Source organism: Paroedura picta, chromosome 3, assembly GCF_049243985.1.
Source record: "Paroedura picta isolate Pp20150507F chromosome 3, Ppicta_v3.0, whole genome shotgun sequence".
Lineage (NCBI taxonomy): Eukaryota > Metazoa > Chordata > Lepidosauria > Squamata > Gekkonidae > Paroedura > Paroedura picta.
The window spans coordinates 169,160,763-169,175,746 of NC_135371.1; the positions used below are offsets into that span (position 1 = coordinate 169,160,763).

The 14,984-nt window shown below is 51.5% G+C and overlaps 1 protein-coding gene across 1 annotated transcript in view; it reads left to right on the plus strand.

Annotated features, from left to right (window-relative positions):
• Positions 1 to 270: 270 nt before the first annotated feature.
• Positions 271 to 14,984, plus strand: part of LOC143833505 (caM kinase-like vesicle-associated protein) — a 41,799-nt gene continuing 27,085 nt past the window's right edge. Inside the window, exon 1 of the mRNA XM_077329399.1 lies at positions 271 to 461. The gene's annotated coding sequence lies outside the window, so the exon portion shown is untranslated. The remainder of the gene's footprint in view (positions 462 to 14,984) is intronic.

The following is a 14,984-nucleotide window of genomic DNA, read 5'->3' on the forward strand; positions in this document are numbered from 1 at the left end:
CCATCAGGCTGCTGGTGGAGAAACCCGGCTTGGCAGGTAGGCACCCTCCCGGGTTGTTGGCCGGACTCGCCTGCGGGGGCCCAACGGGAGGGTCAGGCGGCGCCCCCACCCCACTCGTGGACAGACCCCCAGCGCTCCCAGCAGCCACGCCCTGATTCAGCGCAGCCGGAGCCCCCCGGGGACCGCTGCCGAGGACGCCCCCGCCGCCAGCCACTGAGACGCCCCCCGCCCGCCCGCCACTCGGGCGCTCCGCCAGCGCCGCGCAGGCTGCGCTCGCTCAGAGGCTGTGCCGGGGAGCGCACAGGCAGGCAGGCGGGCGGGCAGGCAGGCGGGCGGGCGCTTGCCGTGCCATGGCCGAGCCGTCCCGAGCGGCTGAGCGCCCCCTGCCCCGCCGCCGCCGCCGCCCGCTGTAACGGGGAGCCTCAGCCCCAGGCGGGTGAGGACCCCCGGCTCCCCCCCAGGTAGGAGGCGGCGGCGGTGTTGGGGGGGTCTTCTGGTGGCAGGCGCGGTGCAGGGAGAGCCCCGGGGTCCGGTGGCCGGAGGGAGCGGGAAGGACCGCGGAGGGAGCCTGGCGGACGGGATGCAGGAATGGATGGACCGCGAGCGGGCAAGGATGGATGGATGGATGGATGGATGGACCACAGGCTGGGATGCAGGAATGGATGGACCGCTGGCTGGGGCAAAGGAATGGGTGGGCTGCGGTGCTTACCTGGAGAGGGGAGGGACCTTCTCGCCAGCTGGACTGTTGCTCCAAGGATGTCGCGCTCTTGGGGGGGGGGACTGGAAAGTTTGGGGTGGCTTTTTGGCAGAGTGGGCAGAAGTGTGAGGGAGGCTGTTGCGGAGAGGGGGAGGGTGGCACGGGGAGAGGAAACCGAAGGGGGGTACTCCGGGCTTGTGCCAGACGGAGCCGTGGGTTAGAGCAGGGCACCCAAATTCACTTGGGCACCTGTATACTATAGGGGGGAGGATTTTTTTCACCTCTCTCATTTTGTGACAATATGTAGTGCACTAAAAATAATCAGGATGTGCAAGCCGGTGGAGGGGGTGTAATTTTCAGACCCACAAGGTCGGGGTCAGCTATAGAACAGCTCAGCTTGTCTGCAGGGCTACAAGTGAGGATATAACATGTGTGTGCGTGTTTTATAATATCCATCTGCTCAAACCTCGACGCTGTGTGTTGTGAAATTTCTGCGCCAACGGGTGTGTGCTCATGCATTCATGTGAGCTAATTCATGCATCTTTGCTTCTGGTGCGCCTCGTCGTTTGTGGCTACGTCTCCCTCTGCCTGTCTTCGGGCAGTTGGTTATCGATCGGCCGGCACATGGTCAGAGTGGTGTTTGTGTGTTTCACCTGTGGGATCATGCCCGCCCGGTTTGCACACGTGAATCTCTGTCAGCACGCATGTTTGAGTGGCATGTTCACACCCGTCAGTGACTTGTAGGGCTTTTTCCACTGCCTTGGTGCGAACTCTCTGACTGCACAGATAAGTGCTTGCTTATATATATGTTCATCTGATGTGAGGATACATACTTGTGGCTATATTACACTCTCCCAGGGTGCTTTCCCTGCTCCAACATCACACATTCATTTATGGCACATCAGTGAATCAAGAGCGACCAGAGTTTACTGCAGAGTCACGGTCACAAAAGGCAGTGAGATCTCCTGGATCCCAAGAGGATCTTCAGGTCATCCCCTAGACCAGGGGGAGTCAACCTGTGGTCCTCCAGATGTTCATGGACTACAATTCCCACAAGCCCCTGCCAGCGTTTGCTGGCAGGGGCTCGTGGGAATTGTAGTCCATGAACATCTGGAGGACCACAGGTTTGACTACCCCTGCGCCTAGACTGCTAAGAGGGACTAGTGATCCCCTGTGGCATCACACTGTACGATCTGGTGGATATTCTTGGATGGAGGAGAGGTGGCAGGCAAGAATCTTTGCCCCTCGGTCCTGTTCCAGTCTCCTCCGACTGACTTTCTCTCCCAAGAAACGATTTCCGTTTCTGTTCCACGGAACAGACGCTTTGCAGATTGATTTCCCCCGATGGAATTGCATCTCCGTTCTTCGGGAGGGGGCACACCACATGATGGATTCTTCTCCCTCGCGTTCAGGTTCTTCCGATTCAGAATGCTGGCTGCGCCGTGAGCCGACCATGCGATCCTAAGCGGAGTTGTTCCAATCTAAGCCCCTTGAAGGCCGTGGGTCCGGAGCAGGGCGACTCTGCCAGCAACGCACCGTCCGGGCCATACTGTCACTCGGTGCGCATGGAGCATGCTCTCCAAAAATGGCTGGACGGGGGATGTCGGTGGCCACAATCTTGGGTTCTGCGCTTCTGACTTTAATCGGTCTTGTGCTGGCCCCGATATGGAAAAAGTCTCCACAGGGGTGACTGCCACCTGGAAAGTCTGCAAGGGCGATTCTGAACCACGCCCCGTCAACGTGTTAAGTGTTGCCTGTGCACATGCTGTAACCTCCGAAAGAGGATGAGATCACCGGACCGTTTTCTGAAGCGGCCTAGCGTGAGTCAGTGGGAGGCTTCCAGGTCTAGCCGGGAGGCATTTAGGAAAGGCTCTCCTCCAGCCAGGCAGAATCAGATTGAGACACCCCCTTTCCCTCATGTGAGCTCCGATAGAATCTGTATGTTATATCCTTCAAGGAAATGTCCTTTGGGATTCTTTCCGGGGGCACCTGCTGTCAGTGTGGCGAATAGAGCTAATTTGGATTCAGGTCCCTTGGGATTGTGGATCGTGGGTAATCTGGAACCTGGGGGGGATCAGGGACTGCACCCCCCCCCCCCCCGCCCTGAACACACAGCCCGTCTGTAATTCCCTACAGGATATGATAATTTTCCTTCTTGTTGGAGTACAATGAACATTTGACTTATTTGACTGGAAATTGCTTTGTCTCTCCCCATTATATGGGGAGGACGACTGTTTCCTCTGATGATGATGATGATTAAATTTATTCCCCGCCATTCCCGAAGCTGGCTCGGGTCGGGTTACAGATGTCCAATAAAAACCCTTTAAAACCCCCATTAAGAGGACACATAAAATTCAAGACGCAAATAACAATAGAAATGAGAACATGGCAGATTATTACCCCACCCGACCCTACCTCTAGATCAGAGGTAGTCAAACTGTGGCCCTCCAGATGTCCATGGACTACCGTTGGCTGGCAGGGACTCATGGGAATTGTAGTCCATGGACATCTGGAGGGCCGCAGTTCGACTACCCCTGCTCTAGATGGCGGCAACAGAATCTGGGGTGATGAAGACAGAGTTTTCTTCCTCCGTCTGAAGAGTGTTCTCAAGAGCAGATCACCGCCCCCTGTCTCGTACCAGAGAATGGAAGATTAATACACTAATAATAATCATTTGCTTGCCAGAATAGAAAGAGAGTTCGTTTTTTTATGCCCTGCTTTTCACTACCCGAATGAGCCCCAAAGTAGCTTATGGGCATCTTTCCCTTCCTCTCCTCACAACAGACACCTTGTGCGGGAGTTGGGGCTAAAAGAGCTCTGAGAGAATGGCTCTGGGAGAACAGCACTAGAGAACTGTGACTGGCTGCAGGTAGAGGAGGAGCGGGGCTGGCATTTGCATGGGAAACTTCTAAGGAAGTCCGGGGTTGCTAGGCAGAGGCAGGCAATGGCAGGCCACTTTTGTCTGGCTCTGCCTAGTCCTGGAGGGCCCAGGTCAGCCCCCATCCCAAAAGCAGAGGTGGTCCTGGATAGACGGCCAGCCAAGCTATCCAGGTTGGTCACGCAGAGGCAGGTAATGGCAAATCATCTCCCTTTGACTCTGCCCTGCCCAGGTTAGCCAGATCTCACCAGATCTTGGAAGCTAGGCAGGGTCGGCTCTGGTTGGTACTTGGATGAGAGCTCATCACGAAATTCCAGGGTTGCTACGCAGAGGCAGCCAATGGCAAAGCACCTCTGCCTTGTTTTGGATGTCCCAGGCTAGCCCAGTCTCATTTGATATTGGAAGCTAGGCAGGGCCCATCCTGGGATGGGAGACCACCAAGAAAGTCCAGGGTTGCTACGCAGAGGCAGCCAATGTCAAACCACCTCTGCCTTGTTCTGGATGTCCCAGGCTAGCCCAGTCTCATTTGATATTGGAAGCTAGGCAGGGCCCATCCTGGGATGGGAGACCACCAAGAAAGTCCAGGGTTGCTACGCAGAGGCAGCCAATGGCAAAGCACCTCTGCCTTGTTCTGGATGTCCCAGGCTAGCCCAGTCTCATTTGATATTGGAAGCTAGGCAGGGCCCATCCTGGGATGGGAGACCACCAAGAAAGTCCAGGGTTGCTACGCAGAGGCAGGCAATGGCAAACCACCTCTGCTTGTCTCTGCCCTGTCCTAGATGGCCCAATCATACCCAGTCTTATCAGATCTCAGAAGCTAAACTGGGTCCATCCTGGTTAGCCTTTGCATGGGAGACCACCAAGGAACTCCAGGGTTGCTATGCAGAGGTAGCCAATGGCAAAGTGCCTCTGTCCTGTCCTGGATGTCCCAGTCTTGCCCAGTATCCTTTGATCTTGGAAGCTAAGCAGGGCCCATCCTGGGCCTAGTCTTCACACATATGATAAAGCAGTTTCAATGTGCTTTGACAGCTGGATTTTCCAGTGCGGAACAGGAAAATCTACTTCTAAAGTGCATTGAAAGTGCATTATCCATTGTGTGCAGAATGGGCCCTGGTTAGCCCTGGGCTGAGAGATGCCAAGGAAGTCCAGGGTCGCTACGCAGAGGCAGGCAATAGGAAACCACCTCTGTTGCTCTCTTGTCTTGAAAACCTCTGGGTGACCCTAAATGGGCCGCAACTTGACTACGTCCCCCCCCCACACGTTCTGAGCTTCCTCCCCAACGCGTCTTGCCTTCTCTTCCCCCCTGTGACGAAGCAACTCCGGTCTTGAACAGCTCGAGATTAAACATCCGTCGCCCCACGGCAACCGTGTAAACACTTCAGTGCAAGATGAGTGGAGCGGCGGGATCCAAAGATGCCAGGAGGTGAAAGGAGGCTTTGCCACGCCGCGCCCAATGAACCTCTCCAAGGGAATCAGACCGCTGGTCCAGCCGGCTGGCGATCGCCTGCTAGGGCTGGCAGCTGCCGTCCCAGATGTCAGACGGGGACGGGGGTTTCCGCGGCGCTGGCGGCTTTCAGATCCATCTAATTGGAAATGCCGGGGATTGAACCTAGGACCTTTACGTGTAATGCATCAGATAGAGAGTGTGGAATTATCTTCTTTATGGCTTGACAACTGGGGGCTTTTTAGGACAGGAGGAGGAGAGCGGTTTGTAGAGACGTGGAATAGTGTGGAGGGAGACTGTTATTCCGGCTCTTTTATTTTATTCTTCCTCTCTCTGTCTCTCTGTCTCTCTGTGTCTCTCTGTGTCTCTTTGTATGTGTCTCTCTCTCTGTCTCTCTCTCGCTTTCTCTCTGTCTCTCTCTCTCTGCGTCTTTGTCTCTGTCTCTCTGTCTCTCTCTCGCTTTCTCTCTCTCTCTCTGCGTCTTTGTCTCTGTCTCTGTCTCTCTGTCTCTCTCTCTGTCTCTGTCTCTCTCTGTGTCTGTGTCTCTGTCTCTCTCTCTGACTCTGTCTCTCTGTCTCGGTCTCTCTCTGTCTCTCTCTCTTTCTGTCTTGTCTCTGTCTCTCTCTTTCACTAACTCATAATGCAAGTGGCTGATTAACATGCCCATGCTGCTCTCTTTGACACCGGCAGGGTCAAGGGTGGACTAATGCGTCTGTGTGAATAGTGGTGGAAGAAAGCATTGTCAGGTGACAAGCATTGAGGCAAGCGATGAGCAGTGGTAGTTAGCTGTTGCCTGCCTGTGAACCATAGGATCATAGAGTTGGAAGGTACCTCCGTGGTCATCTAGTCTGACCCCCTGCAGAAAGCAGGAAATCACGAGATCAGGCTAGCTGGGGTCATCCAGGACAGGACGGTGTGCAAATGGTCTGTTCCAAATCTCATGCCACGGAGCCATGGCTCTGTGGCAGAGTCTCTCCTTTCTCTGCCAAAGGTTGCGGGTTCGATCCCTGACACATATGCTTTAAAAGTTCAGGAATCAGGTGAGGGCGGAGACCTCCTGCTGGGGTCTTCCAAAGTTGCCGCTGTCCGGAGCAGACAATACGGACCTCAACTGACCAAGGGGCTGGCTGGCTCTCTGCAAGGCAGCTTTGTGTGTTCAACTGGTCCTTAGATAAGCCGATGACATTCATCTCCAGTCGGTTCAGGACTACCCCAAGAAGTCCTTCTCCGTGTTTTGCGTGATTAGCTTGGGGAATTCCTTGCTGCAAGGTATCTAGGTATGTGGTTAGGCCTGTCAAGGGCTGTAAGCCATAAGAGCAAAGAAAGGATACTGTATGGTCCAGGGGGTGGACAAAATGTGGGAAGACTGAGAAGACGCCCCTTCTCAGAGGGGCTATTATTTGATCCCAGGTAAGGGTTGCCAAATAGAGCCTATTGTGGCGCAGAGTGGTAAGGCAGCAGACATGCCGTCTGAAAGCTCTGCCCATGAAGCTGGGAGTTCGATCCAACAGCCGGCTCAAGGTCGACTCAGCCTTCCATCCTTCCGAGGTTGGTAAAATGAGTACCCAGCTTGCTGGGGGGTAAACGGTAATGACTGGGAAGGCACTGGCAAACCACCCCATATTGAGTCTGCCATGAAAACACTAGAGGACGTCACCCCAAAGGTCAGACCTGACTCAGTGCTTGCACAGGGGATACCTTTACCTTTAAGGGTTGCCAACTGTCTTGGAGAAAAAAAAACGATGTTTCCTTTTGGCAGAGGTTTCAGACAAGTTGTTGAGCCATCGAGGTCTTTCTAGAAGGGAAAGGAAAAGAATTATCATGGGTAAATCACACCCCGGCGATTTTTGTATTATTAGAGAGAACATATTTCTCCAGGGCAGCTGGCAACCCGAGCTGTGATGAGAAAACAGTCTGGAGAGGGGGTGGAAGGGGAAATAATCCCACCTTACTGATTATGACTGCGAGCCTGACAAGCATTAAGGAAGGCGTGATATGAAGGCAGAAGCAGGAAATATTTGCATGCTGGCTGTCTTCGGCTTAAGGACATCCTTTCAGCCTGAAAAGATCTCATCCAAATTATATGGCTCTTCCAGTGGAAGAACAGAGACTGGGTCCAGGGTGGGAAGCTGCACCTTTTGCTCAGTGGTGTTGGTCAGTACAACATCTGTAGTACTAGGCCTGGGTTAGGAAATACGTGGAGATTTGGGGGTGGAGCCTAAGGAGGGCGGGGTTTGGCGAGGGGGATTTCAGTGGGGTAAAATGGCAGGACAACTGATCTCTGTTGCTTGGAGATGGGTCTCCATCCACCACTGGGAGATTAAACCCAGAAGACCCGACAGCCACAAGAAACGCCGGAAAAGGAAAGAAAAGCTGACGTGGACGGTTACAAGTTTAATAAATTCTTGTTTATTAAATGACAAGAGCAGGAAAGAGGGTCCAGATTGTCACTCAATTTCAGGGCAAGCTCCTTCCTTGGTAGCTCCCCAAACCAGATGGAACATGTACAAAAAAGGTACAAAAGATTGTAAAATCCATTCCATCGTACGGAATAAAACAGAAAATTCTTATGTATAAAGGGTCTGATTCGTGCCTAATTGATAAATTTGCACCTTACAGATTGTCTTTTCCCCATAGTGTTGTTGTTGTTGTTGTTAGGTGCGAAGCCATGTCTGACCCATTGCGACCCCATGGACAATGATCCTCCAGGCCTTCCTGTCCTCTACCATTCCCCGGAGTCCATTTAAGTTTGCACCGACTGCTTCAGTGACTCCATCCAGCCACCTCATTCTCTGTCGTCCCCTTCTTCTTTTGCCCTCGATCGCTCCCAGCATTAGGCTCTTCTCCAGGGAGTCCTTCCTTCTCATGAGGTGGCCAAAGTATTTGAGTTTCATCTTCAGGATCTGGTCTTCTAAAGAACAGTCAGGGTTGATCTCCTCTAGGACTGACCGGTTTGTTCGCCTTGCAGTCCAAGGGACTCGCAAGAGTCTTCTCCAGCACCAGAGTTCAAAAGCCTCAATTCTTTGACGCTCGGCCTTCCTTATGGTCCAACTTTCGCAGCCATACATTGTACAACACAGAAAACAGAGAAATCATCAGGTTCAAACCGGTATTCTGCAAATAGAGCGCTAACCCAAGTACAATCAAATATCCCCTGTACAAAAATTACCTTCCACGTAGGTTATAGTTTTGGGAGCTACCGAGGCAAGCGGTGACCCTGAAAACAAGTGGCAACCTGGACCTCATTCTGGCTCTCGTAGTTATATAATAAAGAAGAATTGATTGAACTTGCAGCCGTCCCCGTCAGCTTTCTTCCTACTCCAGTATCACCTGGAGATTGGCATCCATGTCATTTCGTCTCCTGAAATTCATTCTGATAATTGATAGCTGCTAAATAAAGAAAACTTCTGCACTTGGCGAGAGAGAGCCGTTACTTCTGAGGAACATTGGCGATTTTCCATTCACGTCTCTGAGGCCACACTCGGAAATGGGTCAGGCCTGCTGGAAGACGACGGCGTGCCTCTCGGTTTATTTATGTCAGCCTTTCACACTTTCCCCCTCCAAAGGGACTGGCCGCACTGCTCTCATCTCCTCTATTTTTACCGCACGACAACCCTGCGGGGCGGATTAGAATCATAGAGTTGGAAGGGGCCACACAGGCCATCTAGTCCAACCCCCTGCTCTACGCAGGATCAGCCCTAAGCATCCTAAAGCATCCAAGAAAAGTGTGCATCCAACCTTTGCTTGAAGACTGCCAGTGAGGGGGAGCTCACCACCTCCTTAGGCAGCCTATTCCACTGCTGAACTACTCTGACTGTGAATTTTTTTTCCTGATATCTAGCCTATATCGTTGTACTTGAAGTTTAAACCCATTACTGCGTGTCCTCTCCTCTGCAGCCAACAGAAACAGCATCCTGCCCTCCTCCAAATGACAACCTTTCAAATACTTAAAGAGGGCTATCATGTCCCCTCTCAACCTCCTTTTCTCCAGGCTGAACATTCCCAAGTCCCTCAACCTATCTTCATAGGGTTTGAGAGAGGGTGACTCGCTTGAGGCCATCCAGCAAACCCCCACAGCAGAGCGAGGATTCAAACCCGATTCTCCTGGATCTCAGGCATCATAGAATCATAGAATCATCGAATCATCGAATCATCGAATCATAGAATCATAGAGTTGGAAGGGGCCATACAGGCCATCTAGTCCAACCCCCTGCTCAACGCAGGATCAGCCCAACGCATCCTAAAGCATCCAAGAAAAGTGGGTATCCAACCTTTGCTTGAAGACTGCCAGTAAGGGGGGAGCTCACCACCTCCTTAGGCCACCTCCTTAGGCAGCCTATTCCACAGCCTCCACGCTGACCATTTCAGCTATGGTTGCCAATTTGCAGGAAGGGCCTGGAAATCCCCCATTATCACCCCTGATCTTCAGACATCAGTTGCCCTGCAGAAAATGACTGCGGTGGAGAGTGGGCCCTATGGCACTGCACCCATACCCCACATGTCCCAGACCCACCCCAATTAAATATCCCAGGTATTTCCTATCTCAGATCTGTCCACCCAGACGCTTCTTTCTCTCTTTCCTGGACTAAGTTTGGGTCCAGTGGCCCGTTTAAGACACACATAGTCTTATTCAAGGTATACGCTTTCATGTAACAAAGTGTGCATGGTTGTACCTTGAATAAAACTTGGTTGGTCTTTAAGGTGCCCTACTTTGTTCCTGCTTGGCATGTGGCAAGCTCAATGCAGGATCAGCCTCAAGCATCCAGGAAAAGTATCCAGCCACTACTTAGACTAATAGAATCCTAGAGCTGGAAGGGCCCATAGAGGACATCTAGTCCCACCCCCTGCTCAATGCAGGATCAGCCTAAAGCATCCAGGAAAAGTCTCTGTCCAGCCGCTGTTTAGAATCATAGGAACATAGAGTTGGAAGGGGCCAGACAGGCCACCCAGTCCCACCCCCTGCTCAATGCAGGACCAGCCCTGGTTGAGAAAGCCTGGTCTATATGAACCTTGTTCTTAGCAATGCCTACCTATCACGAGGACACCTAGCATCAGGACCCTTCAATAAAACAAATTCTGCACTTTTCTCAAAGAAATGCCTCTGCTTAGTTTCTGCCTCCGCTGGGGCTGCATCCAGGTTTATGACACTAAGCAGGGTCCAGCTTGGTTCGTACTTAGATGGGAGACCAGCAAGGAAATCCAAGGTTGCTTTGCAGAGGAACCACTCTGTTCATTTCTTGGCAGGGGCAGGGAATGGCAAAATGGCTTAACTAATTCCTTGAAAAGCCCATGGCCCTAATGTGGCCATGCAACCGTGATGATCTGATGACACACAATTATAAAGATAAGATACACGTTGACGTCAAAGGCTGCCACACACCAGCTGGTGCCTCAAGACCTTTGAGAAGTGCAAGCTATACCCATATAATAGGGATCCGTTCCCATGGAGAATATGGTGTCTTTTGGAGGGTGGGATGTCACCTTGAGCCCACTGGGGAATGGTGGGGTACAAATCTTTACAAATGTTAGGGGGTAAGAATGGAATTGGCCTATCTGAGTTTGCCCAGGAACCATGCGTGTACAATAGTGCACATGGGAAGGATAACACAGAACCCTAGGTTTTGAAGCACGTTGCATTTGCTGTGTGCATTTGATACACTGCATGCGTGGGCTATGCACAGGGGGGAAATGTCTTCCAGAAGAACTTGGGGTTCAAGGATTCCCCCCCTCTCCTCCCAGGAATGGGAAGGCGACTAGAAGCCGCTTTGAGCCTCCTTTGGTTAGGGAAAAGCAGCATATAAGAACCAATTCTTCTTCTTCTTCTTCTTCTTCTTCTTCTTCTCCTCCTCCTCCCCCCCCCCCCGTGTGTTTCGAGCTGTAACCACTAGCTGCCACCTTTGATATTTTTTACAAATTTTAACATAGAATAGAACAGCTTAGAAAAAATATGATAAGAAAAAGAACACAGATATCTTAAAGCTTTTACCTTACACTATTGAATTACATTAGTCAACATCGATACATCATTATTTTGCTTTACCTCGAACCAAATTAAGCCCCCACCCTCTAATGCAGCCTCTCTCAACTTTTTTTGACTATTGAGAACCCCCCCCCCCAAATATTCTTCAGGCTTTGAGAAACCCCTGAAGTGGTGCGATCCTGCAGAATAGGGTTGGGAAGCAGAGCTGTGGACACGCCCACCCGAGACTCCTCCCCTTCCCACCCCCTCCAGGCCCATCATTGGCCATTTGGTAGGTCGACGTGACCATATATAGACATATCACCCGATAAACGTCTAACAAATTTAAAGTATATGTATAAAAAATGAATTAACCCCCAACCATTTGGGAAACCCTTTGAGGGCCTTCAAGAAACCCCAGGGTTTCTTGAACCCCTTGAACCCCAGGGTTTCTTCAACCCCTGGTTGAAGGCCCTTCAAGGGCCTTCAAGAAACCCCAGGGTTTCTTGAACCCCTGGTTGAGAAAGCCGGGCCTAATCAGTACTCCCTTTTCATTATATTGTACACAGTCAAAGATTTACATTCTTTAATCTTCAAATCCACAGATTGTTCATCTGCTTTTTTCCCCCTTCCCTGTAGAATGTCAATAAAATGTTTCCATGGAGTCACAAAAGGAGATGTTGATTTTTCTCTAACCAAAGCAGTAAGCTTAGCTGTTCCAGCCAGTTCTAACAACTTGACAATTCAACCTTCCATTTTCGGGAAAATTGTGTTTTACTAGTTCTGTACACAGAGAATTCTTGCTGTCGTTGTCACATATCTAAACCAGGCTTTTTTCAGCCAGGGTCACGTGAAATCCTGGGGTTTCTTATATATCTTTAAATGTTTTAACCGTTTATCGCAGGGGTAGTCAAACTGCGGCCCTCCAGATAACCGTGGACTACAATTCCCAGGAGCCCCTGCCAGCATTCGCTGGCAGGGGGCTCCTGGGAATTGTAGTCCACAGACATCTGGAGGGCCGCAGTTTGACTACCCCTGGTTTATCGGGTGATGTGGCCATAAAGGTCACATCAACCTTTCCCCCCCCTCCTGTAATGGCCAATGATGGGCCTGGAGTGGGGGAAGGGAGGTGCCCTATGTGGGCGTGTCCCAAATATATTCTGCTTGGCTTCCCAAATATATTCCGCACGATCGCACCACTTCTGGGGTTTCTCGAAGCCTGGAGAATGTTTCAGGGGCTTCTCAATGTTGAGAAAGGCAGATCCAAACAGAATGCCATGATTTTATGAACTTTTAAGCAGATTGTGTGCAGGTGGGCAGGAAGGGATGTGCCAGGGTTTGTCTCTTGTGGATCTTCCTTGCATTCCCAGGGAATTGTTGATCACCACTGTGGGATGGTGAGTGATTTTCCTTTTTGGGGGGGGGGATTACTGGGGCATGACATTGGGGTCACCTGTAGATTCAGCTACAGGTATTTCCTGGTAGTGAGGGGGCTCATGGGCTTTCCTTGGATTATGTATCGTTTTAATTGTATCGTTAATTATGTATCATTGGTGAGGGGTTTGGAGACCAAGACATATGAAGAAAGGTAGGGGGACCTTGGTCTATTTAGCCTGGAGAGGAGACGACTGAGAGGGGATCTGATCACCCTCTTCAAGTATTTAAAAGGCTGCCATGTGGAGGATGGAGCAGAGTTGTTCTCTCTTGCCCCGGAGGGATGGACCAGAACCAATGGGATGAAATTAATGCAAAACAAATTCCGTCTAAACATCTGGAAGAATGTTTTCTGACAGTCAGAGTGGTTTCTCAGTGGAACAGGCTTCCTCGGGAGGTGGTGGGTTCTCCATCTTTGGAGATTTTTAAACAGAGGCTGGAGAGCCATCTGACGGAGAGGCTGATTGTGTGAAGGCTCAAGGGGATGCCAGGTGACAGTGGATGAGCGACAGGGATGTGATTGTCCTGCAGAGTGCAGGGGGGTGGACTGGATGACCCAGGAGGTCCCTTCCAACTCTATGATTCTATGATTCTAATTGGGCATCCTAAGCCTCCCTGAGCCATGAAGAATAAATCAGGTATAAATGGGATAAGCTGTGGCTTGGTGTTAGAGCCTCTGCTTGGCATGCACAAGGTCCCGGGTTCAATCCCCGGCCTCTCCAATTCAAAGGACCAGAAAGGATGTTATGTCAAAGACCTCTGTCTGGGACTCCCAGAGAGCCACTGTCCTTCTGAGTAGACAATCTCGTCCTTGCTGGCCCAGGTTCAGATTCAGGATACGGCAGCTATGTGTGAGCATTCAAGAGGGATGTAGACAAACTGGAGCGTGTCCAGAGGAGGGTGACAAAGATGGTGAAGGGTTCGGAAGACGTAGGAGGAAAGGTTGGGGGAGCTTGGTCTGTTTAGCCTGGAGAGGAGGCAACTGAGAAGGACTCTGATAACCATCTTCAAGTATTTAAAAGGATGTTATATACAGGATGGAGAAGAGTTGTTCTCTCTTGCCCCAGAGGGACAGACCAGATCCAATGGGATGAAATTAATGCAAAAGAAATTCCATCAAAACATCCAGAAGAAATTTGTGACAGTCATAGCGGTTCCTCAGTGGAACAGGCTTCCTTGGGAGGTGGTGGGTTCTCCATCTTTGGCTGGAGGCTGGAGAGCCATCTGACAGAGAGGCAGATTCTGTGAAGATTTAAGGGGGTGGCAGGTGACAGTGGATGAGCGATTGGGCTGTGAGTGTCCTGCACAGTGCAGGGGGTTGGACTAGATGACCCAGGAGGTCCCTTCCAACTCTATGATTCTATGATCCATTCATAGGAAGGGTCATGGCTCAGTGGCAGAGCATCTGCTTGGCATGTAGAAGTTTGCAGGTTCACTTCCCGCCATTTCCAGTCCAAAGCACCAGGCAGTAGAGGAGGTCAAAAGACTTCTGCTTCAGACCCCCAGAGAGCCGCTGGTAGTCTGAGTGGGCAATTCCGGACCTTGATGGATCAAGGGGCGGATTCAGTACAAGGCCAATTCGCCTCTCCTTGCATTCAAATAAATGAAGCGCATCCGAAGAACACTCACTCAGTACATTGACAGACGATAAGACCTATTTTAGCACGCTTTTTTCGGTTCGGCCTGTTAGCCCTTCAGTCTCGGGTTCAGGTCAGGGCTGGGGGGCATCTCCATCGGAGTGCCTGTTTTGTGGACGTGCGAACACTGTGTTCCCAATTTCAGATGCCTCCGTGCGCGCGCAGCCTTGAAGCGCCCAGCTTAGCATGTTTGTGCAGCTGAGCATGTTTGTCGAGGGCTGTGTCCGCATGCAAATGAGCGCTCCATCCTGCGTGCCCAGCTGGGGGGGGGGTGGTCTCAGCGGTCTATATGTGCAACGCCAACCATTTCGGGCAGACGTGGAGCCCCGCGGTGTACACGGACACCAGCTGCGCAGCTGCGCATGGTTATGCGCTCGGGGGGGCCTCCGCACCTTGGCATTTGCATGATTCGCCGTTGCTACTTGGTTACCTTTCTGTTCACAGATGCAGAGCAGTGTGCTGTGCGCGGCCAGCACCATCCCTCCGTGCGTCTGCCTGTGTACGTGTTTGTGAGCGTGTGTCGCACGCGCTCTCTTTCTCTCCTCCGCTGGGCTGCCCATCCATCCTTGCCAATTAAGTTACCTGGCTCTAAACTTTGCTAATGTGTTGCCACGTTGCCATGGCAACACCTGGCTTCTTGGGGAGGGGGGGGGAGCATGGGCGCAGCACCAATAAGAGGGCTATAGGAACTTCCCACAGGTTCTCTCTGCCAGCAACAGGTTCTCAGCAACCGGGGCCCTGCATCGGAGACGGAACGATGGTTTGCTTTGAGGAATGGCAGCAAAAGGGAGTTGGATTATGGGGGATGTGGTTGCACAATTCTGTGTACATCTAAAGCACAAGCTCTGCTCTCAGTAGCCTATGCAAGCTTCGGCTATCCAGGGGGGATCGCCACATCAAAAAACCCTCTGATCTTCTTGCTGTGTTCTTTCTTC